The following is a 26,539-nucleotide window of genomic DNA, read 5'->3' as shown; positions in this document are numbered from 1 at the left end:
GTTAAATAAAGCTATTTTTCGTTGCCGTATAAATGTGTAATCCGAATAACACTGCTTAAAGACAAAAATGTAATGTAAAAGAAGTTCATATGTCAAGCTGTGTTGCATGTGAAATCTCCTACACGCGAGCTGCAATCAATTACTAAATATAATTCCCTAGATACCGAAACGGCGATTCATTCTCGGTATTATGTTTCTAACTTATCCTTACACACAATAAGACATATCTGACTTAGACGTGAGGTGATACTATTTTGGACTAAGGTAACATTAGCAAGATGTTGATTAAGGTTAAATGTAAACTGCTGCATATCAGTACAGTCAGGAAGGAGGTACCAAAGAGGTAAGTCCATAGTACAGTTGATTGAGGCAAGAAACTTGTAGAGTAAAAAATCGTCCTCGCATTTGGGCACATCAGCAGTGAATGAGTATCATTTTGTTGGTATGCGAGGTTTTTAGGCATATGTATGTCGAACGTGCGCAAGTGCAACGTGTTCACCAGAGCATATTCAATTTAATTATTTCTAAAACATGCTAAGAGATGCAACATTGCGGTAAGTGGGCATGCGCTGTATTGTTTACAAATTGCGACATATTCGAATGAAGACTAACTTTTAAACTGTATCAAGGAGGAAGAGACTAGTGGTTGATGCACCGGCCAAGATGTGGCAACAATAATTTATTGATTGGCGAATGGTGTCCTTGCAGAGGTAAACAATATTTTTAGCTGGGTGTAAGAAGTTTCAAGTACAGTAGAGCGATCCCACTTTCACTGCATTATCCTTCGTCCTTAACGTATTTTTACCAGTTCATGTTGCCCGTGAATGTAAGGCCAAAGAGTTTTAAGGAAGAACTCTTAGGTAGGCTGCTATTTGAGAAGGCTTTCGGCAGTTTGATAGGCTTCTTGTAATTGTAAAACAAGAACAGCTTAGACTTATGCGAATTAAATATTAAAATTCATTTATGGCACCATTCAACTATAATCTAGAATTAAGGTTCTAACGATGCTGCTATTGTATTAGATGCGTGTAAATCTTGTTTTCCCTCGTGCGAGCCATAGAGCGTTGTATCATAAAAAAATATGCTCATCTCGGACACAACATTATCGGGAATGGCCTTAATAAATATCAGAAATAATAGTGTTCCAAGCATCGACCCCTTGGGGACTCACTCAGTAATGTTATGTTGCTTGGATGTACGTCGATAAATGACAATACGGATGGTTCTGTTGTCTAATAAGGATCTAGCTATATTTAGTACACATCCCGTTACACGTCCAATACGCTATACTTTTCATTAGAAGGTCGTCGTGCCAAACTTTGTTAAATGCCTTATATATACCTAGAGCTACATGCCTTGCTTGACCTGCCTTGTGGAATGCATGCATTATACTGTAAGAAATAAGTGTTAAACTATCTACAGGAGAACTACATTACTTAAATCCATACTGTTTGACAGAAACCAGATTAGCTTCTACGAGGAAATTGACTAGTGCTTGATTAATTAAGGAATTAAATAGTTTAGCCAACAGGGACAAAAGCCTGATAGGTAGATAATTGTGAGCCTCAGTCTTTTATATGACGTTCACCTTCACCGAGGTAAACGATTTATATGACCTTCACCGAGGTGCGCGACTTGACACACAAAAATAAACCGCCTCTTAATCACCTGCTAACGCACGCGTCACTGTAATATCCAATGACAACAACAACAACAACCTCACTCGACCTGCCTTTATACCACTATCTCAATCCCTTCTCTTGCGCATGCGCCTGTAGATTCCTGACAACCTCGAGACTTCCGCTTATAAAAACCCAAGTTTTGTTGTCGCGCATGCCTATACAAGGCACACACACGAGGGCATTTGTTGTGTTGGTAAGTACTACATTTTAACCGGAATTCTATTACCACTTACATTCAGTTATTAAGGAACCAAGGCCCAGAAAAAGCATTTATTGTGTTTTGGAAATCACGGCGCAAACTCAGCTGGAGATTTATTGGTAATATAGAAAAATGGGTAAAATCCCACTCAGTGGAAGTAGCAAAGGTTTTCCTGATATTACCGATGTGAGAAGGTGTGATTTTCACATCATCGAGTTGGTTCTATTTAAGTTTAGGGGTTACAAGCGCGAACATATCTCAGTAAATACTTGCAAAACAGCAACCAAATGAGAACATTAAGTCGATGGGTTGAGAGTTTTAACATGTTTGCAGTGCGCTACCAATAAGATTAGACACATTTACCTTGTACATTTTAAGTATATTTGAATTTTGGGTGCGAATCGTGTGATTGGCCGAACAGAAGCGACTTCTTGGCTAATTCATGAAGATACTGTGTATAGTAAGAAATACATTACTATATATATACATATATATATATATATATATATATATATATATATATATATATATATATATATATATATATATATATATATATATATATATGTAAATAAGGGGGCGATCACTAACAATGTGTATTTTTTAACATTATTTTATTATTCCTAGTTTTGGTTTTTCATTGAAAAGTATGTTTAGATCATTGTAATAATTTTTTTAAACCATTGAAATTGTTTATAACGCGTTTCAGACGTTCTGTGAAGCGTCCTTTTCAGAAATTATTTTAAATGCTTAGAATATATTCAAGAGTTGTTAAAGATGTAAAATAACATTTTCGTAGTTCATTTGAAATGTTTCCGAGAGGTGAAAACGTGTAAATGAATCTAATGATGAATATATATATATATATATATATATATATATATATATATATATATATATATATATATAAAGATATATATATATATATATATATATATATATATATTCAGAATAATTTTATTTAACAATCAGTTGGTATGGAAACCTGTGATCATAAGATTTACATAATATTACTGGCGGCAATATTCTAAGAGTTATCCCATCAACATAAGAATTGCTCCATATGTAAAATAGAGCCAATAAATTAAATTGTGGTTCAATGAATTTCAGAGAAAAAAACTTATTGAAATGAATGATTAGGTTTCATATCAATAATTTTTATTATTCTAAACAAGACAAAGAATACTTAAAAAAATTAATCTCCCTAACCTATTGAGTTTCGATGATAAAGTGTGACAATGACAATTGGTATACTTTCTTTATGTCTAAATCTATACATTTGTATATATGGGTTATATGTAGGTATATATGGATGTGTATGTATGCATATATTGTGTAATGTGCGCACTTGTGAGTACGTGTATGTGTACGAGTATATATATATATATGTATATATACATATATATGTATGCATGCATGCGTGCATATATGTGTACATGTGTGTGTACATGTGCATAGATATATGTATTCATATGTTTATATGTACGTACGTGTGCATGTGAATACATGTGTAGAAAACCTTTTCTCCAGTTAAATATATCAAATCGTATAATGTTTGGATATTAGCGATCTTTATACACTTTTGAATAAGGTAGTATTATTACTTTATTATTTTTATTTTATTTTATTTAACATTGAACTATTACCGTTAGGATTATAAAATAAATATTGTACGTTCTATTAAGATGCTTAGCCTTGATTTTACAATTAACTATTAACATTAGTATATTCTAAACCTTTATTTACATCCTGCCTTTTAAGGGGCACTATAAATGCGTATAAAATTAACAAGAAAAGCACCTTATGAAACATTATATATAATTTCAGTTGACTGGACAAATTCAATTTTAACTGAAAGGAAATTAATATGAAAATAGTATAAAGTTTGTAAAAACGCATTGTACCGTTTGCGTTTTGGCCTATTCCTTTTTTATGCTTATTCTTATCTCTATGTTTCGTCTTGTTCTCCTTTCCTTCCCTGTCTCTAAAACCAGTACACAACCTAACCTCAATTAACCGACCGGTAAAACATTTTATGGCGATATACTTCCTTTTCAATTCATTTTTAGTCGATCGTGTTTCTTTTTAAGTTATAGTCGATCTTTTTTATAAGGTTTAAAAAAAATGCCCCACTTAGCTTTTAATATATATATATATATATATATATATATATATATATATATATATATATATATATATATATATATATATATATATATACATACATAGAGAGATAAAGGAAACGCTTTCCCCTTTCAAATAGTAAGTATGCCCATAAACATCGTGTCTGCCCTGTTTTTATGTTTTATGGAACCATTATATTAGAGTTTTTGAGAATAGCATGCGTTACTTTAAAATTAACAGGTTTTATACCACCAGATTCAAGTTTAGTAATAAGGATGATAAAATAAGGTGGGGATAAAAATGAAATATTTAAACAGTTAAATAAATCATTTGTTCCTTATCCTGATGTTTTGAATCGTTTAAGATTAACCAGACTATATTAATAAATGAAATCCAAAACTATATTAGCAATGTATAAAATGTATTTATGATTACATATAATAAATTTTAATATGTATATATATATATATGTATATATACATATATGTATAAATATTTTTAACCTTATATATTCAATTCTAAATAAATAAGAATGTAAATCTACGAAACACTAATCATAGTGAGACTGATAAGTAGTTAAATAAATTAATCCTAATCTTATAAATACATTTTTAATTTGGAAATTGATGAATCACACAGGTAAGTAATTCACGTTTATAGCATGAAAAGTTTAGTAATTGCAATAAGAATAGGAAATTGGATCAAATGTTTGTAACATGTCTCCTTCCTAAGATTAAGGGAGGTGGTGTTTTATCAACACTGCTGAGGAGTCATAATGTAATATACTGTTTTTTCTAATCCCCGAAACAGTGTTTCGTGGCAAACAAGTGATGATCCCTTAAAAATAAATTATTAGTAAATTTGAGAGCGAGTTTATGCAGTGGTTGCAGATGATTAAATGACTTACTTACTAGGTGGTTTTATTTTTTGTTTTTTGTATAGTTTTAAAGGTTAAAGCTTCAAAGACAATATATATATATGTGTGCATGTGTGTGCGTGTGTGTATGGGTCTGTGTGAGTGTGTGGAGGGGGTATGTCTGTGTATATGTGTGTTAGGATGAGTTTTCTTGATTCGGAACTCGAAAACATCGGAACGTTTTAGTGTATAAAACTCGGAATCGGGGCCGAAAAAAGTTGTTTTAAATCCCATGCAAAATCTGATTATTTTATCAGATTGTTTTATGATTCTGTTAAAAAAATTATTCTATTTTAGTGATTAAAACGAACATCCAGAGGCTACATCCTATAGGTACGTGTTTATGTCTAAGAAAATACCTGCACATTGTCTATGAGTGTTTACGGAAAACATAAACAAATAACGACTCTACATTTTAATATTTAAACATTTGTAAAGAACTGCAATAGTTAATAATATCGGAATTAGGAGAGTTTAAGAAATCGATAATTGTATGAAAATTGGGAAATTATTTAAATTAGTATCGTCTTATCACTATAATATATATATATATATATATATATATATATATATATAACAACTTAATTTACTCACATAAATTAATATGCGAAAGTATAGATTTATGTGTAAACTTTAAGTATTTACGTCAAAAGTGCTCAATACGTAGGTAGAGCTAGTAAGTAAGTTATAAAATGTATATGGCGATTAAGCTACATGGAATAATCCCGTTTAATCCACTCTAGGATTCTTCAGGCTTATGCGCGGATTCTGTGGTTGTTTGTCGTTTTTATATGCGCATCTTCAATTGAAATTTTAGTTAGCTAATCAGCTTTCTAGTATCTACCGCGCCCTTCCTATCAGCCAATGAGAATGCATTTATAAGCCAAAGGCCTATTTGACTTCCACTGTACCTGTTTCTTTGTGTGTGCTCTATTTAGACTGGATATTTAGCTTCTTGATCTGTATTAAATCTAGATTAGTGAGTTTATAAACAATTAAGATATCATAACTATGTATCTAGTCTATATAGCTTAACTATATAATTTTAGTATTTATTTGGTGTCAAAAACAAGTTCTCCACTGATTTAATAAGAGTTGCCAATGAATCATTGGTGTAACAATGCTTGACAGAATGTGTAAAATATATATATATATATATATTGTGCCGCAAAATGTATAGGTCACACATATAACATTTAGTAATAAATTTTGATGACAGCTGTGTTAATAAGTGATTTAAATATAATTACACTCTCATTAAGTATGAATTCATCTCATTAAAAATTACCAATTATGCATATAATAAGAATATAAGTTACAGTGTATAGATTTTCTTTTAACTTCTAGTACTTGTTTAGGTAAGTTGTAAAAATCGCAAAATGTCGTTGTTTAAATCATTATATGAAATCTTATGTAAATAATATCTTAACAGAATTCATCTTTTTCATCGCGATGTGCGACCAGCAATCAACCCTGAAGGGATTGATACTGATTTTATTCGCCATTTCATTCTTGCTGATATTGTTGGAAATTATGAGATAAGCTTATCTACATGTATATCTCCATCGGGATTTTGTGTAGTCTTGTCTTTTATTTTCTATTGATTCTGTTGATCGTGTTCGCTATTATTGCATCACCATACAGATAAAGCTATAAACAGAGGAAGTATGATATGGTTTCTCACTAAGGGACCGATTAAAATCTCGGATTTTAAATGATAAAATCAGAAAAGATAAGCTACCACGCTGTAGTAACAATGAATAAGCCGAATTAAGATGTATTTTTGTTCGTCATATTTTGATCAGCAATATTTTAAGTTATTTAAAAATTTTGAATATATATATATATATATATATATACTTATATATATATATATATATATATATATATATAAACAGGTAGTTCGTTTAAAAGAAAAGTACTTCAATCTTCAATCCAATAACACTCTTAGAAATTTCAGGGATTACCATAATATATTTTAAGTGAAATGTAGTATGAAAATAGTTCATTTAGGCAGTCCATATGTTAAGGTATCAACATTGATTAAAAATAGAATTAATTTTTTTTTAATGTACCGTTACGAGGAAAATGGTGGCAATAATCACATGGAGATATTCTTCATTGCATATCTTAAAGAAAACATAGTGTTTTATATGAATTGCTTCAATAAATATTTCTTTTTTCCTTACAAACGTATATTTTAATGAAAGTGTTATAAAAACATAAGACATTTTTTTCGTAATCGTAATTTATCAAATGGTTTGCAATTTTACTTTCCATAATATATCAAGTAATTACGTAAATTACATGGAAATACTCCATCATAAAATGATATAAAATTATTCACAGCAACTACAACTATTACTAACATTAATAATAATAAAAATAATAAGCATTAATAATGAGATCATCATCACTCAATAAATAATGATAATAATAATAATAATAATAATAATAATAATAATAGGAATAATATTAATAATATTAACTTCCTCGACAGTCAAAACTTGTATTACACCAAATAACCTAAAAGAGTCGAACAGAGAAAGACTGAGGAATAAAACCACTGACCAGGCCTCCAATGTATGCGGGCTACATAGACTAAACCAATGGAGAGATGTATTTCTACCCATATACAAGTGAAGGACCATGATTGTTACCAACAAAAATTGTTGGTAAATGGCAGCTGTGAAAGTGCAAAATACTTAGCAAGGATTATTGAAACAAGGGAAGTGTACACGGCACCAGAGGAGATTTAATGTCACCTTGAATACAGAGAGCACTACAAGTCATTGCGATTAATATTATCAAAAGTAATAATTATAAAGAGAAGGAGAAGAGAAAGAAGGATATAAAACACCGATAATAAAAAGCCAAACAATAATAATGTGAATAACAAATATAACCGATAACTTTATAATATTACATGAAAATAAACCGGTGAAATTGTATTGACATGTAATACCATAGTTATAGATCATAAAACAAAATGCTTGGCCAGTTTTATTGCGTTACTTAGGACAGAAAATATAATAAAAAATATTCTTATGCACAAAACCTGCCTAATGGATAATGCTATAACCTGTTTAATGAATAAAGAAGAATAGAACACATTTTATAAGTAAGCGTCCTTATAAGTTTATTGTAATTATATTTTCATTATAAACAAGGCAAATTTCCTCTTTGATGAAGGGGTCTACTATCAGGGGCATAAACAAAAAACGTACTATGTGATGAGTTGGGCAGCAAGATATCGGTTCACGTTACACTTGAACTTTTGCATGTCAGTACAGTTTTGGGAAGCAGGAACCCAGAAGGGAATTCCAAAGTCTAGCGGTTCTGAGGAAAAAAAACTACAGGTGTAGAAGGCTATCTTATATCCAGGGATCTCAACTGCGAAGGGGTGGAATTTTGTTGTTTGTCGGGTTTGTCGGGGTATTTACGTCGAGGGGGTACAAGTGTTTGCAGCTTGTTAGAGCATTCACCGTAAAAAGTATTTGTAGAACAAGCAGAAGGATGCAACATTTCGTCGATGGGACAAAGGTTGGAGCTTAAATGACAGTGCAGGACCTATCAGGTTCGCTACTCTCTATAGAGGGACATAATACTTTCGGGCGTTACTAGTTTCTAGCACGGTAGAGAGAACCTACTTTTCTCGCAGCGGTCCTGGCAATGCTTTCAATGTAATTCTTCCTACTCATATTCCCTGTGTAACTTAGGCCGAGGAGTTTAAAAGATGTAATTTCAGATCAAGAGTCTTTGACCATTGCTATTGGTGGCAGAGCAGGTTTCTTGTAGTTATTGAAGAAAACAAGTTTAGTCTTGGCAGCATTGAATGTGACCATCCATTTTTGTTCCCATTTCACTACAGATTGGAGGGCATCCTCTGATGTTTCTGCTATTTTTTTAGATATGCGCTCATTTGTTTCCCTGTCATGTCTGTTATAGAGCGTGGTGTTATCAGCATATATACCCATCTCACAGAACATTTTTTTAGGGAGGTTATTTATGAATGTTATGAATAATAGCTTAAAATATAGACCCCTGAGGCACTCCCGCATTTATATAATATTGTTTAGATGTACGAGCGTTGAGAACAACCTGGATTTTTCTATATAAGAAGTATTTAATTATGTTAAGTATTCTTCCAGTAATACCGTATGATCTGATTTTCTATCATGCCTTTCCCTTTAAAAAGGCTTAAATATATCTAGAGCTATCGCTCTACCCTCCCCTGTTTTGTCCAGCGAATATACGTCCAGAGAGTACAGTTAGGATGCCTGCTGTGGACCGGGCTTGCCTAAATCCATATTGTTGGTCGGTCAGATGTGTAGCATCTTAAAGCTGATTGACTAGAGCGTGGTTTATTATGGACTCAAATATTTTGGCGAAAAGTGGAAGGAGGCTAATGAGGCGGAAAGTTACTGGGTTAGTTCTTTCGCGAGAATTCTTGAAAACTGGTACCACAGAAGCAGTTTTCAAGCTGACAGGAAAGCAAGATTCGTTAAAGCATTTATTGTAAAGTTTGGAGAGAACTGGAGCTACATTGGTTGAGCACTTTTTTATCGCACAGCCGGGATAAGATCAGGTCACCATGCTATTGAAGTGTCAAGATTTTTTTATGATAGCATTCACCTGAGAAGACGTGCTTTTCAGATCGTCTAGTATGGCGTCTGTTCGAAAAGGAAAGTCAAGGAGAGGGTGGGTGGCAGGGTCCAGTGTGGAGTTGGAGGCAAAATGACTAGCCATCTCGATTTTTGAGCAATTAACCTCATGATTATTGGTTAGTGGTAATTGTTGATTGCCCTTATTTACTACACTGTTGCAGATTTTCCACAAGTAACGGGTTCCTAATTTCTGTGCTTCGATGCGTTTTTTGGTGATGTCAGTAAATTCTCCTTTAACTGTCGCTATTTCTTTCTTACAGTGATTTCTAGCTTCTATATACTTCTGTCTGTTTGAAATGAACTTATATCGGTTAAATCTGCGGTACGAATGCTACATTTGCGCGATGTCATTGCACGATTAGAAGTAAACAATTGGGGAGTGTAAGGCTTACTATACAATTTCCCCGTGGGAACATGTGATTCAATTGCCGTTTTTAATATTTATATGGTCTCATGCGCGCACTGATCAGCAGGAAGTGAAAAGATATTTCGCCATGGGGTGTCTATGATTTGATGAGCTTTTTTTATAATAACTTGTTGTTTTCAGCAATGTATTTCAGTTTTGGCTCTAGAGTTTAGGACGATTTAAACCATCAAAAATAGATGATAAGCATTCCTAAGTGGGATGTGGGCATTCCTAACACAATCATCGGGGATTGTGGTCAGAAACAGGTCTAAATATGACGTGTGTTGTTCTTGCTTGTCAGGGAAACAAGTTGGAAACGTAACCATCAGTGATAGTGAGTGATATATAGAGAAGCTATGTATTGTGCTACCAGCTGCGACTGTGTAAGTAGAAAATCCAAGACAGTTGCTGGGGTAGATATTGAAGACACTAAATACATGCACTTGTGCGCTAATATCGAGGGAACGTGCTGTATCTATGCTGTCAGAGACTTTGTTTATTAGGGTACAGTCCTGGGTCGAGGGAGAGCGGTAGAGAAAATAAAAGTAACTAATGTTATATTGGCCGTTAAGTCTAAAGCACATGAAGGCCTGATTGTCCGATTCTAGTTTTGTTATTCTAATCGGGGGGGGTCGAATATATAGATAGGAAACCCATGCATATGTCTGTCATAGTCCTTACGACAGAGTGCGAGTTATCCGGGTATGTTTAAGTAGTTAGAGGGGATGGAGTAGTGTAGGTTAGTCTCACTTAGTGCTAAGATACCCGGGGTGTTTTTAAGGAGAAATGTTTCAACACCATTTAAATAAGTTCTAACCCAGGAATGCTTGTAAATGCAAGCCTCTATGGAGGAGACAATTTGGTTTTGTATGAGATTTGTCCTGGTTTTAGCGTAATTTTAGATTGTACTGTCATCATTTTTTAAGAGTTTCAGTAAGGGTGCAGAACATGTCACACAAGTAGATTATCAGCTGACCTTCCATCTACTAGGAGTGTGGTATCAGCAAAGCCCACCGGGGATGAGTGCAGCGTCCTTTTCATGCGCGACATGGGACTACAAACATCCCGATATTATTCAATTGCTGATGGAGTAGCCGCTCTAAGCGACACCAAAGAGTTAAGGCTCTTGTACTAACAATCGGGAAGAGCAGACAGGAACTGTCAATCCGTTACACTCAACACATCAGACGATGGTCAACCCGATATACTTGTACGTGCATTATTGCATTCAAGCACTCACAATGGCCATTTCATAGGAGTGTGATGTGTCGGGAGTGGGGAAAACGGCGTTCATTGCCCTAGTCAGGAAACAAGATCGACCAATGAGTGTTTCTGTCAAATTCCTGTGATTCGACCTCTACACCTGGTTAATAGGCAAAGAAGGAGTATGGAAGCCGGGCGATAGACAGTGTCTTTCTACTGTTTAAGCAGTCTATGTTTGCACACCGATAATTTGTTTGAGTCGCTTGCTCTGGGAATGTTGTCAGGTTTGAGTTACCAGCTTTTGGAAAGTTGTCATTAGGTGTTGCTGCAGACTTTTCCCTCTCCCAGACGGATGACATGGGAAGATCTACGGGTCCATCAGCACCGAGAAGTTTTGCCCCAAGCCTTGGTCCTAACTCAGATATTTCTGTGACACCGCGTGGGTAGTTAATGTTACTTGGTTATATCTACTGAAAAATTGCACTCCTCCAAGTAATGAAAGGGCATTGTAATTTCACTGTTACTGAAGGTTTGTTGGAAGGAGTCAATATAATAGTTAATGTTTATTTTCCCTTTAGATTAGATTTTTTTTCTTATTTGCATGTTTGTTTAGGAATAGCCTAACGCGTTACACAATTGCTTGTATATTAAGAATTAACTAAAGCTGTGTTGCCCAAGCTCTTAATATTTTAGATGGCAGGAGGGTTCATATGTATCTTCAATGTAGATAATAGTTACGTCATGTTAGATATGAAGTACAATAGAGTAAGGTATAATTGGAAGTAAATTATAAGCTTTGGCGTGTTCATTATGTATAATAAAATAAATAGATATATGGGTAGATTCTCAGCAGATGCAAATATATAGAGGTTGTATGTAGTAAGTATGTTACCACTTCTAATGTATATATCTTCAGCTTTCGTTTAAAAATACTGAAGTTGTATTTTATATGACAGAATATCGGTTCAGTTTTGGTATTTATCAATGCTAAACTAAGGAAAAAAACAGCTATTGATATGTAATGTAGATAGCTGTAAATCTAAGTACAGACTATAGCTAGTAAGTATCTACCTGGGAAAGAATAAACTAATGCATGCCTTAGACGTAGAAATGTATGGGTATTTAATGATAATGACTCCCAGTCGGTCATTATGCGAAAGGTAAGGACTGAAGCTAAGGACTCCCCTCACGGCGTGTGTAATGTATAAGTGTTAGTGGCAGCTTGGGTAGTAGATTAGCCTGTTTATTTTTGAGAGAGGATTAATAATTAGAATTTAGAGTCAAGTAAAGTTTAGTAAAAGAGTAACAAATTTAAATTAAACATGTAAAGCAGACAAAGGGTGCCGTCTTGGAGGTAAAGTATATATTGGATATACGTAGAAGCAATAGGGGGTGGTTGTACTGTAACGAGAGAAACTGTTAGTCGATGGCGCGTCTAAATTTGTAGTTAAAGACAGTCAATTATATCAGGCACAAAGAATTGTGTATCTATTCAGAAATAGTTTTAGTTACGTATCTAAGATCACATTTTTTCGGGTACAAGTATAATTTAAAGAAATACAACCTATATTCAGTGGTTTGATATAGATAGCAGGGAAACCACATTTTCAATACAAGCGAGGTTATAGTAATTGTATACATTAAGTATTTATTTTATATTACTTAAATAAAGTCCTATCTTCTTCTTATGTAGGAGAAAATTGATCCAGGCGTGTGATAAATTTTGGAAGTTACTTTCCTAGGCTTTTTTCGCTAGCATACTTGGAATATAATAGGAGTGAAACGGAGCTTTGCCCGTAAGAGGAGAAGATGGTGAATTTAAGCTTAGGACAAGAGAAAGTGTGAAAAACAAGAAAAATAAACACAATAAATAAATGTAAATAAAACAAGACAAGAGAAAACAAACCAAAAAAACAAACGAGGCAGCATATATACATTTCTTTTGAGTAATATGAATTAAAAAAAACTGGCACTTGAAGTTTGTTTACGCACCATGGTCTCCAGCCCGTTTTGCTTGGCCGAAAAAGAATTTGACCATGTTTTACAGGGGGAAGGGTAATTTCTGCTACCCGAATATTGTGTGCACGTGTATCTATCTATTTATAGAATAATATTCTTCGTTACTCTGATAATTTAATTTACATTTTTTTTTTTTTTGGTATGGATAAAGTTCTATCTTCTTCTAATGAAGGAAAAAAATAAATCCAGGTGTGTGATAACTTCTAGAATTTGCTTTGCGTAGGCGCCCTTTTCGCTAGTTTACTTGGAATATAATAGGAGTGAAACAGTGTTTTCCCTGTACAAAGCGGGGATGATGAATGTAAGCTTTGGACAATAGAAAGTTGCAAAACAAGTAAAGTAAAACAAGACAACATGGAACAAAATAAACTTTCTAAATAAAAGTTGGGAAACAATTTTAATAATGATTTATTTTGCATTGTAAAAAAACTCGATGCAACTATTTAAGAGTAAATTACAGTTCAATAACCAGCCTATTTTAATATGCTATTAACCCTATTACAGTCAAAATGTGTTTACATTTAGTAAATATAAAGCCTATGAAACATTGGATACATTGGATACAATACCAAAAACTCTTTGTTTTCTAAAATGATCCCACTGATCTCACCGAAGCATTGTTATAATACCTTAAAAATGCAGTTCAAAATAGTTCCGTATGAATGTACGTTAAATCGAGATAATAAGATCTCTAGTAAAACAGTAGTTCGTAAGTCAAAACAAAAAAAGATTCAAGTTAAAAAAAAAATTCATTACAAAGCGAAACTTATTGACACGTTTTCAATATGTAAAATAACACGTTGTTTCAAATTACGCAGATAGAGAAAACGTTCATTCTTTGGAGGAGACAAAGACTAGTATGTTTTCTTTGATGGCATAATACATATAAAAATATGTCTTCTCAATGTGTAAAGAACACTTTGCGTTTGATGGTGCAGCGAGATGTTGTGGGGAATAATTAAATCTGCCCATGTTGGTCCGATCATCGGCATGACAATGCACAAATTTACAAAATACCTTTTCAACAGAATGTAGTAGCAATATTAAAACTTAACTTTCCAGCATCTCCTACACTCATGCAGGATATTGACGTCACAAGACTCAGAATGTTATAACCTCATTTAAAGAAGAAGAGATCGATCAAACGAAGTGTTCAGCCCAGACTTGCGACATAATCCAATAACAAATGTTCAAAGTATAGTCAGAGAAATTGTTAAGAAAGTTACACCAAAACGCTCTCATATGCGATTACGTGAAAATGAAATAAAACATATATTTGGGCTAATTTTTTTCCAAAAGAATCATTTGATTATCTGGTTAAAATGCAGATAAATAAATTGATGTTTAGTCATGTTTATAAAATATTACATTTTGTTAATATTTTGTACATAATTAAATATTAAGAATTTAATCCTTACTATTTTGTGTATTAGTTGTTTTGTTAAATGCGTATCTTTCAGAAAACTATTACGTAAAATATCGTGACCTTTCAGAATAGAAATGCATGACAATTTAATCATTATTCGGTAAACCCATATTGTAAATCGCCCATTCCTTTTAAAGTAACATGCGCTTTTGTGTAGCTTTTCCTAATATGATGACCATATATATATATATATATGTATATATATATATATATATATATATATATATATATATATATATATATATATACAGAGGGGGGGAGAAAGAAAATGAGAGAGGGAGAGGTAAGTAAATAAGAAACTAACAATATAAAAATATATACTAATGCATATAGATATATTACTTTATTCAATGCATCAATTAGAGGTGTAGTATAGGGAAAACGCTGCTTACTATGGATAGAATGACTACCAGAAAAATAGCAGAAACTCGCCATGAAGCGAGCGAACAATAGTAGGTGCAGCGTTTTGAAAGAAAAGGCTTACCTTATAGGTTTGTATGTAATGATGTTTATCAGCTTTTTTCACGTTTGAAGTAATCCATTTCGGATAGAGTTAATGCCGGTTTTAAGAGAGAACCCGCGTCTTTTTATTTTCAGCTTTTTTTTTACTTGTATAGAATGCTGTTGATCGTTTTCCGGGGGTGTATTTCATTGTATTACTTAGATTATTCACTCGTAAACTTGTATATAATCATGTGTTTTGAGGGGGTATTTCTAAGCATCTTACTATGAACATCGAGTAATAACGAAAGAATACGAACGGTTTCAGGGCCTGCCCACATTTTCGTCACGAATCGGCCTCCCTCACTGATGTAATGTAAAAACAGAAGTTTTTGAGGTTATGTATTCTCACTGCATATGAACTGTAAAGAGTGCTTTTAATTACTGATAGCATTCCTTGATGTTTCTCTTTGTTGTTCGAGTCTTCCCTTTCGTTCGCCAATTTTATTGAAGTGAATTTTAGTTTCATGTTGTATTTTTTAACGTGCAAAACAAAACAATTACAACGATTTTCACTTTACTTCGTTTTGTATGGTCATGTTTCGAAGAACGGCGTTTAGAATTAACATAAAAAACTCTTCATGTGAAGAATCTGTTTCGAATAAACACAACATACCTCCCAAGTTTAAGAACGGCGTTCAGAAAAGGCACTCCCAACATCCCTACATAAAGAAAGATGTTCGGAGTAGACATCCCCTTTCTTGTATGGCGGAGGAGGTATAGGTATATTTCCCCCAAAATTAATAGTTTTCAGCATACCGACTCGCAATTTTTCACAATTTTTCTTTACGCTAAACAAATTAACTTCTGCACAATGTCGCAAATCCCGTAGCTGTTATTGCTGAAACATGAATTTTTATTCGGCGACGAACATAATAGATTGTGTAGTTTTAAATAAAGTATAGTTAAGTAAAGTACATATAAAATGTAAGTATGTGTTTAAAGTATAATTAATTACTCGAACAAATGTACAAAGCTAGTGTTTTTTGTCTTTTCTTCGGCATCACCATGAAGAAATGCAAACAGCACGCGAGTGAAAGAGAGGAAAAGCGAGCGGGAGAGAGAGAGTAAGGAAATATATATACAGAGAGAAATAGTCAGTGGGAGAGCGAGAGAGGAAAGTCAAATTTACGCTGATAAATGTAAGAATATGGGGACAGTAATTTACACAGAGGGCAAACTTAGGTATCATTGCGACGTTATATTTGAATGATACTTAAGCGTTCCTTTAACAGTTAAATACCGGTAATCCCGAATGGTCAAACATCAGACAATCAGATTTTTCGAAATTAGTCCGGGAGGACTATATTATTTTTAATCAGAATAAGGACATTTGTTATGTCCAGGATTTTATGATCCTGTACGCAAGATACAACCCTATATCTCTTGAAAGAGCAGAATCGCCCTCGGTAATGACTGGGCGAGGAAGGAGACTTGATATTTGGAGAGAAAAATAAGAACTACTTTCTCTTAAGATTGTTGCGATTGTGATCATGTGTCTCCTAGAATGAATTGTAGTATTTTATTATAACAATGTAATGTGTCTAAAATGACGTTGTAGCGTTATGGAAGACAGTGGCTAACAGCCAAACATAATAAACTTGTATGTGACATATTTTATTGCAAACCTACGTCATTTGGTCCAGAAAGAATTCCTTCAATATAAATAGTATATGGATATTAGATTCCCGTCCTATATTATTATACTTATCATGCTCTCTCTCTCTCTCATTGTTCTATAGAACTGTATTGCAAAAGAATAGGTTTTATATAACTTGCATTCAAACTTTTATTGTAAGAAAATGTAATTTTCTACAACTCCTGTTTTTTTTTGTATAAAGGGATCACAGATACCTGATATGTGCGATAGAACCCTAATGAAATTGCGGATTTCAAAACAACATACAGAATGAAAAAAATGTTGTCCCAGCATTATTATAATAATCATCGAACTTTAAATATTGGTTTGTTTTTTGGTAAGAGCAGTGTGACTAAGAAACAATTGAAGATCAATTGCCCACGATATTTTATTGACTGATAAACATTTTGATCAAAAACCGATTACTAATATGATAACTTATGAAATCCTTCTGAATGAGAGCACACTTTGACAATATACTTTTTACTTTTCATCTAGAACAATCGATAAACTCATGATAAATAAAAAAAAAAGGTTACAGACATCAACTCTGTTTTAAATCTGCATGTTTAAAATCAAAATGTATTTACGAACAACCTAAACTTCAGCGATTTATTTTATTAAATATCTTTATTAAAATCACAGGATCATAAATATTGGAGGAAAAACGTTAAGACTCCCCACGTCCTAGAAACACCTTATTAAGGCTCTTAAGTAAAATATATCATTCCAGAATAAACATTAAGTTGAAAGAATTCAAGGGCCATTAAACTCGACAGAATTCAGTTAAGAACACTTATTGTGAAAGAAATCATAATAATAATCCATGGATAGCATTATACATATAGGTCAATGGCAACGATCACAAACGGTGACAGAAATTCAGTACCTGCCAATGTCTGTTTACTATGAAAATTGAAGCAGAGGTCAAACAAATGTGTATAATTTATAATATTACTAAAGGCAATAATAAATACAATGAATAGAGAAAGACTCATAAAACCTACATAATAACATTTTAGAATAAGGAGTTTCATATATAAATTATGTAAAAAATAAACAAAATATTTCCATATTTTTTATGCTACTTCGACGAACGTCTTTTTTAAAAAGTAAACCCGTGATTACATGAACGAACAGGAACTAATTATGAACAATATATTTAATAAGATGTATGTAGTGTAATATTATTAGGCGTTATGCCCACTGCCCTGAATGTGCTTTCTTTTCAAAATTAATATATGTTTTTTTTTTCGGAAATTTATAGCATAATTTGTAGTCAACTTAATAATATTTGTGTATCCTATTTATAAGCAAAATATCTTCTTACAGAAAGTCTTATATATATATATATATATATATATATATATATATATATATATATATATATATATATATATATATATCCTTCAGTTTATGATAGACTACGGATACCCACGAAGTGTTGCTTGCGCGAGGTGCGCAATCTCGTACCACCCATTCCTGAGACGACATTGTTAGATACCAGTGGCAAAGGAAGTACCGGAAGACTGGAAACAAATGCCGAGATAAGCAGAGGACAAATACAGCGCCTAGAATTCCCAAGTGGCCACCCATCTGGTACTAACAGGCTCAACGTTGCTTAACTTCGGTGATCTGACGAGAACCGGTGTGTCAACGCGATTTTGTCGTGTGTGTGTGTGTGGTGTGTGTGTGTGTATATATATATATATATATATATATATATATATATATATATATATATATATATATATATATATATCATGTATTAGTCAGATCTTGTCTGCAGTGCTATAAAATATATTTATATCGATTGCTTTTCTAGGTTTTAATATTTAATTTGAACACTATGTTTTTGCATTGATTAGTAATTTCAGAAAGGTTTTGGGAGTCATGGTTCAGCACGCTAATTATATGATCGTTTTGTGGCAAATATTTAATATGATTAACACTGTTTTTAATCATGTTTGTTTCAGTTGCTTGAATATTGATAATGAAATAAGTGCAATATAGACGCAATTTACGTCATGTTTCTTTTTTGCTATTTCACTACAAATCAATGTTAAAACATAAAATAAGATAGAAACTGTTACTTTTAACTCTCATATTTGCGTAAATAGAAAACAAATTATCTTTCATGGATTGGTTGTTTTCATCATACATTTTAGGCTTAGAAACGGGTATTTACCTCGGGCATTGATATTAAATAATGCTTGCGAATGGAATTAGAATACCCACTATAATAAATGTTTCCTTGAGTGTAAGATTGTAAATGAAAGAGTAATGCACACCATGTTCGTTATATAATATGACATTACGGTGCACAATGCGCATTATTAAGAAACTGCATGAGGGTGGCAATTTCCTTCCAGGGAATTATATCACGTATCCGTTAAATTGATTAAATTGACTCTTTAAGGTGTTTTGGCCTCTTACTTACTGTCTGATAATTTATGCATCATTGCATGTGTAGTGCATTCAATTTCTCTTTAATAAAAGTTCATTCCGTTTTGTAAGTTTGTATGCAATGTTTGTTTATATAGTCTCGGGATTATTCTCCAGTCCGTTCAGAGGCATCTCCAAAGGTTCCCAGTGTTTCCAATTGTCAATTTGATATTCACAATTATCATTCTACTCGCCTTTAAAGTAAAAAAAAAATTCGAGAAAACGTGTGAGCAACAGAAGATATTGAACGAAAATAGATAATCTTGTATATTATCATTTTCCGAATTCTCCTCTGTCGATCATCAGGAGAGAATATACACACTATATATATATATATATATATATATATATATATATATATATATATATATATATATATATATATATATATTCCCTTAAACATTAGCATGGAGAGAGTTTCATGCTTGCGAACACATCAGCTATGTGCAACAATATGTTTGTGTATTTCTAAAGATGCAGATTCAGTTGCAAATCTGTTATTGATATAGTAGGCTATCAACTTACCTTTCGATCATATTTTTCATTTTTTGTACTAAATAATTATACCAATAATTTACTGTTTCCATTATAGTTTAGGGGACTTAAGTCATCTATATTTTATAAATAATTTTATCAAGAATTTTTATTAAGTGTTGGTTCCGGTTATGGCTGAAAGAATTCAAGTTATATATATATATATATATATATATATATATATATATATATATATATATATATATATATATATATATACTTTTTTCATTAGTTTTAATTTCGGTTTCGAGTCAAGCTAAAGCACCCAACTTATATGAATATATTTTTATTTTTAAATTCGCAACGTTGTAATATACAAAAAAAACGATATTACATGAAATCTATAATTACTTTATCCTTGGGCGTACTGTGCTTTTCTTTAGATAAATAATTGCATCAGTAATGGTATATCTTCTGAGGCGGTAGAAGGATCCTACCATTTTCCCATCGACCTTGGCAACAGGCTTTATGTACGTGTTTCACTTCAGATCAGGAGTAAAGGTCAAACCAAGAAGCTTGTCAAAATATGGAGCCTCCCCAAGACCATCCATTTCAATTGATGCCAGATGGGGATCACATTAAAGTTTATGATTTAAAGATATGAGCTTCGTTTTAGATACATTAAAAGTAACCAGCCATTTTTTCCGCCACTGTATCACGCGATCAAGGTAAGACAAGAGAGAATCAGAGAGAGCTTTGTCATTTACAGCCTTTGATGTGTTGCCATAGATGATCTAGTCATCAACATATATGTCAACGAATGATGTATGTGTTTAGGGAGATCGTTGATGTAGATCAGTAAGAGAGTTGCGCACAGGATGGAACCCTGAGGAACTCCAGCATTAATACTGTGAGCCTCTGATTTCTGCCCATCACCCACTACTCTTATGAGCCAATCAGAGAGAAATGGTTGAATAATTGAGAAAGCATTGCCAGTTACACAGGTAGCTTTTTGCCATACCTTATCGAAGCCATTTGATATGTCAAGAGAAATTGCCCTAGAAAGGAAAGTTTTTGTCGAGAGATTCACTACTCGTATGAGATATAACCGTTAGCACATCTGCTGTAAATGTAGAACCCATATTGCATGTCACTAAGAAGGTTATTTCTGCTGAGGTGGTTGACTACCTCCCTATTTATATGGATCCCACAACTTACTTATGACACAGAAGAATGGTTGGTTTGTACTTAGAGGGAGATGGTTTATCACCTGAATTCATGGCATAATGATGAGGTTTTCCAGAGTGTTGGAAAGAACTTCCCCTTAAGCTAAGGCTTAAACAGTTTTGTAAGTATTGGGACGATTTCTGGTTGAAGCGTTTTCAACACTATAATTGAAATGCCGTCCGGGTCAGTTGCTTTACTGGAATCAAGGTTCTTGATTAGCTTGGCGACCTCACTCACGGATAGTCGATGGCCTTCGTCGCATAGGGTAGAATTAACTGCAAATTTCTTGGCAAATACTTTGGCCTAGTGTGATGCTGACGACATGGCGCAAATCTATTATGATGGTTGTGATAGAACGGGCGCTTCTGTTCAGGATCCTGTTTGCTATTTGCCTAAACTGTTGGAGACTAAGCCGCAGCTCAGCTACTTTCGATTTAACGGACTGCGCATATAGCTCTCTTGCATTTTTATTACTCTTTTACAGTGTTTGCTGGCAGTCCTGAAAGAAGTTGTAGTATCAGTGCATCTATGACGTTGTTAGCTATGGAAAAAGTGATTTCTCTTCTCGATGGCCGCAGCACATTCTGAGGAGAACCATTACTGGCAGTTACGTTTTTGTTGGAAATTTTGGATGCTATGAATCGTTATATGTCTACAGTTAACCACTCGGTCAGGTCTGATACTATAGAGGACACATCCTTTTAACACATGAAATGCAGATGTAGATCAGATATGAATGTCCAGAAGTTATCCCAGTCAGCAATATGTTACCAATATAGAGTACGGTGGAGAGGCACAGCTGAAGACTTATTGCATTTCATTTTTATCTTAACTGATACAACGGAGTAATATGAGGATCCCAGAGGAGATAGAACGGAATATAGCTCTGGGGAAGTTGTGAGAAAAAAGTCTAGAAGGCTTGCATACTGACCAGTAGTATCGGGCACACGGGTGGGTTCGTGATCAATCTGAGTGAGGTAATATGCAATGGCAAAATCATGACAGAAACTCCCCTCATCATCTGTCTTATTTGAGTGGGTCAGCCATTCCACATTATGGACATTTAATCAAATATGAATGTTAACCGAAGGATAAGCAGAAAGGAAACAGTCAATTTTCTAAGATGTGCTCTTAAAGATAGTAACCCTGCTGTTGTATGGCCGAGAAAGGGCAAATCTAAATGCTGTGCTGTTATCAAGTGCAACGTAGAAGCACATATTAGGAAAATTAGGGGCTTCTCTGGAGATATCCCTACCACAGGGAAAACCATATTCCTTGCCCATGGCGATCTTGGGGGTAAGGGTTTGATGTTAAGTTAGATTATCCTTTAATTATGAACGCTTCTAGGGGGAGTTGCCGTCCCTATACCAGTTTCGCCTAAAAAAATATATCCGGTTTCGTCTTCTGTAATTAGGTGTCAACCTCTGGAAGGTTGGAACATAGACCCGTGATGTTGGGAAGGAAACATAGTAGTGGGGGTGTCTACGTTGGAGGATGGGTTTCTAGGTTTATTCGTGTTTTTTTCTGGAGATATTCCACAATGGCGAAAGTACACCTCCTTCTGATATTCATGCTCTCCTAAAATATGCATCCAAAGGACGATGAATTATCATTAAATGCTATATTTTTATTCATTAACTTTAAATCATATTACACAAAAATCAAACGCTATGAAGAAAATTAAAATAAGAAGTATCATATTTCGTGAGGAAAAAATCCGTATACATATCCAGTTGTATCAAAACTTTCAATAAATAGACTTATCCTCTAAATAGAAAATTTAGAAATTTAAAACAACGGTACATGAATATAGAAATGTGCGAATTACATTTTGGAATTCTTGTGTGTTTAATATTGTTATCATATTTATTATTTCCCAGAAAAAGTAATTAACATATATATGGTTTCTAATCTTACGTTATTATTTAAGCATAACATTTATCTACATTAAATAGTATATATGTGCAACAGATTTTACTCCAATCAGGAAAATTCTCCATCTGAATAACTGCTTACATGAGTTAGAATATTGGAGTATCCATGTGAAGTGTGTTCTGCAATTATATATATATATATATATATATATATATATATATATATACGTGTATGACTTAACATTTCTATATATTTGAAGAAAGTATATTGTAACATTTACCTTGTCGTACTTGTCATGCTACAATGATAGTAACATACTGCAATGGTGCCTCTATATACGGCTAATAGTAGTATATCATCTGAGATGGTATCTATTCTTGAATAATGTTTATTAAAGAGAATTGATCATTAACGTGTATGCAAATGCATTAATGACCACCTACATTGTATTAAAGGTTTTAATAATTTATTGTCCTTTCAGTTTCTTTAAAATACTTACATGTAATATAATCATTGCGATAGGCCAATTAAAACATGATTTGCATATTCATTACATCATTAATGCAGCTCCAGCTCATACTAATTAGATATATGTAGAATTGTCAGAAGAAGAATGCAAACTATAATTACACAAACGTCTTAACAAATTATGATAAGACATATGTCTTAGGTAAACCATATGTAATATTACGTTCCAAAATGCTTGGACGGTAACTGTAGATTTTTCTTTACGTATCTTCTGTTATAATTGATACAATATGCAATATTTTAAAATCATTTAGGCGTTTATAAACCTGAAACAGTAAGAAATTTATTATTAGGAATTCTTACTCACATAGAAGCTCTTGTTAAAGCAGGTGATAAATAGATTAGGTTGGTTGGTCGGTTGGTTATTTTTGTTCTATGGCATATCAACCCTTCCAGGCTTATTTAATGCCGAATCCAAAGATTTTGAAGAACATTTTTTTAATAGAATATATCTGTTGTTTTCCAGTCGGTTTCTATTTAACCCATAGTTGGGAGCCTAACAGTTACTACCACTCTGGGTCAGAGTGGACCTCTCGCAACTGGATATATTATAAGGTCATATCCATGACCTAAATCGATTAGGATAATAGAATTTAGAATAGCTTAATAGATATTGAAGTGCCATGATAATATGAGGTGCGTTGTTTGAGTGTCCTATTTTGGCTGAAGTCAGCTAAATCTATGGAAAAAGGATGAACATCTATATTATCTTGAAAAACTTCACTCTCATTACTTTGGTAGTTATTAAACGACTCAGTTTCAGTTATATCTTTTACACGGAATTGAATAGAGCAGAATATTTCGGAATTAATATTTTATTACGAATTATGAATATATATATATATATATATATATATATATATATATATATATATATAAAGCAGTTTTGTAACCGTCGCGTATTTGTGCATTTTATTTCTTGCTGCCAATGCAGTGAATAATTTTATTTCTTTAATTTTATTTAGGATTGGTCATTTTAACATATCGATGCTAATGCGCTAATCTATTTTGTATATCATTTCATGAAAAAAACAAAGAATACATCAATTCAGCTCGTTTATCACTAGAATAGCGTAGCTATTTTGAAATAATGAGTGTAATCTCCTCCAACGGTGATGCGCGTGTTGTACCGTGCCAAAAACTTATAGAAGGCAATATGGAAGTTCTCTTCTGAGAATTTTTTCATGACTTCACAACCTCAGTTTATTTTTTAATTTTTATAAAGATTTCCCTATTAAGATTTTGCTTGAGCTTGGGGAATAATTAACATTCACAACGATTGAGGTCTGGACAATAAGAGAATAAGGAACTGTATTCATGCCCGTCTTGGTCAAATAGTTTTTGACAAGGATAAAGTTGTGGACTAGCACATTGTACTGATAAAATGTAAGACTGATTCGCTTCCTTATAATCGCAACATTATTTGTGTATACTATTTGTCCAGTGGGAAACCAGTGCATGTAGGCTATGCACATGGCGTCAAAAAAGGATCAACATATGTTTCTGCGTGGGCTTGCTTTGTCTGGTGTCCTTATATCTGAGAGAGCTAGCATGCTTCTCTGGGAACTCTCTTTATGTCTCTGAATCATAGCAATATTTCTAGATGTACTGACAGGCTAGCTGAGTATTAAGAAATGCAAGGTCTGCATTTATCAACTATACTATCTACTTTCGTTCCGATATTCTCTGAGCAGCTATTGGACAACCTTCCTGCAACCTTCTCTAACTTCGGTTCCTCTCAGATAATTTTATGTACAGTTCACACACAGACATCAAACCCTGCACTTATTGTCGGTATAGATATGACACTTATCAATGAAATCTGGTGTTCTGACATCCTTGCTTCTCCCACACTTCTCATAATTCGTCACAGAATATATAGTTTCCCTCTCAAAGTTTGATGATAGATTCAAGCAAGATTGTATAAAAGCAGTCTGAAGCGTCCCATATGAGTTTGAGACATTTTTTCAAGTTTAGAACGGAATTTATTTGCATATATTTGTTTTATGTTACACTCACGTTCTGATTGTAATTTAAAATTTACTATCAAAGTTAAGAAGAGTGTATTTCAATTTCTGTTGTAGATGTTTGCTTAAAAATGAAACAATAAAAATGGTCAGTCATCTCAGACAATGTAAAAAAAAACAAATTTACAGGAGCCTTCGTTAATTTTAAATGCTTGTACGAAACTTTAGGGAAGCTTATTTAAGGCACGGCATATATATATATATATATATATATATATATATATATATATATATATATATATATATATAATTTGTCTTTACATAAGCAGTAGTTTGTTGCTAAACAGTCATAGCTAGAGAGCTCTTCAAGCAACAACCTTATTTTCGAAAGCGGAATTCTAAATGAAGAACGAAAATTAACTTTCAGCAAAAGAAATCTCTTTTTTTTTTTTTTAAACATGTCATGAGGGTGTAGATTCAGCTTCGCGGAGAACAGCGTTGAATTGGGTGCGAATTTGTTGGGTTATTTACTTTCGTATTTTTTTAACTTATTTATCGGTGTCTTCATTCATGTTTCTGTTGGTGTTAGGGATTAGAGTTTGTAGGATTAGTGGGTTGAGGGGATTGGTTTTTAAAGCTAGAATCTACACATGTTATCTTCAACAAACATGAGACCCGTGTTTCTGTTATTCGCCGCCTTTCTGAGACTTTCAAGGGGCAGTGTGCCATAAAATTCCCTTTTTTATGTTTATTTTAATTTAATATACATATATCTGAGAACAATTTATCCGGGTCTTTTGAACGTTGCTTGGACTTCCACTGAACGGTTGAAGGGGGGAAGTGGGGGTAGAGGAATGGGGAAGACAGAAAGAAGACAGTAGAAGGAAAGGGAAAGAGAAGGTAGCATCATTTAATAGCCTCTTCTTATTTTACTTAAACAAAATCGGTGTTTATTAGACCACCTCAATATTAATTACTATTACCTTTGTTCATTCAATGTTGATGTATGAATTGGTGTATTTGTAAATTTATTAAACACTTTTCCTAATGATAGTAATTGCGAAACTCAGAATATATGTCATTATTAAACCTATGATGGTGAAATTTAGTCTTCTTTGTAGCAGCGATAATGGATATTTAGTAGGAGTGTGATTGGTAATTCATCTCGGTTAATTGCTATTAATTAGCACTGATATAACTATACGTCGGGTTGTATTAATTATTTTTTAATAGTAGTACCC

The 26,539-nt window shown here is 33.1% G+C and overlaps 1 pseudogene; it reads right to left on the bottom strand.

Moving 5' to 3' along the window:
- Positions 1-18,341: 18,341 nt before the first annotated feature.
- Positions 18,342-18,457, bottom strand: LOC145277139 (5S ribosomal RNA; annotated as a pseudogene).
- Positions 18,458-26,539: the final 8,082 nt, after the last annotated feature.

This window comes from Euprymna scolopes, chromosome 5 (assembly GCF_053919585.1).
Source record: "Euprymna scolopes isolate OS-2025 chromosome 5, ASM5391958v1, whole genome shotgun sequence".
Classification (NCBI taxonomy): Eukaryota; Metazoa; Mollusca; class Cephalopoda; order Sepiida; family Sepiolidae; genus Euprymna; species Euprymna scolopes.
Note: the sequence above shows the minus strand (reverse complement) of the source record. Positions and strands in the feature narration are given on the sequence as shown.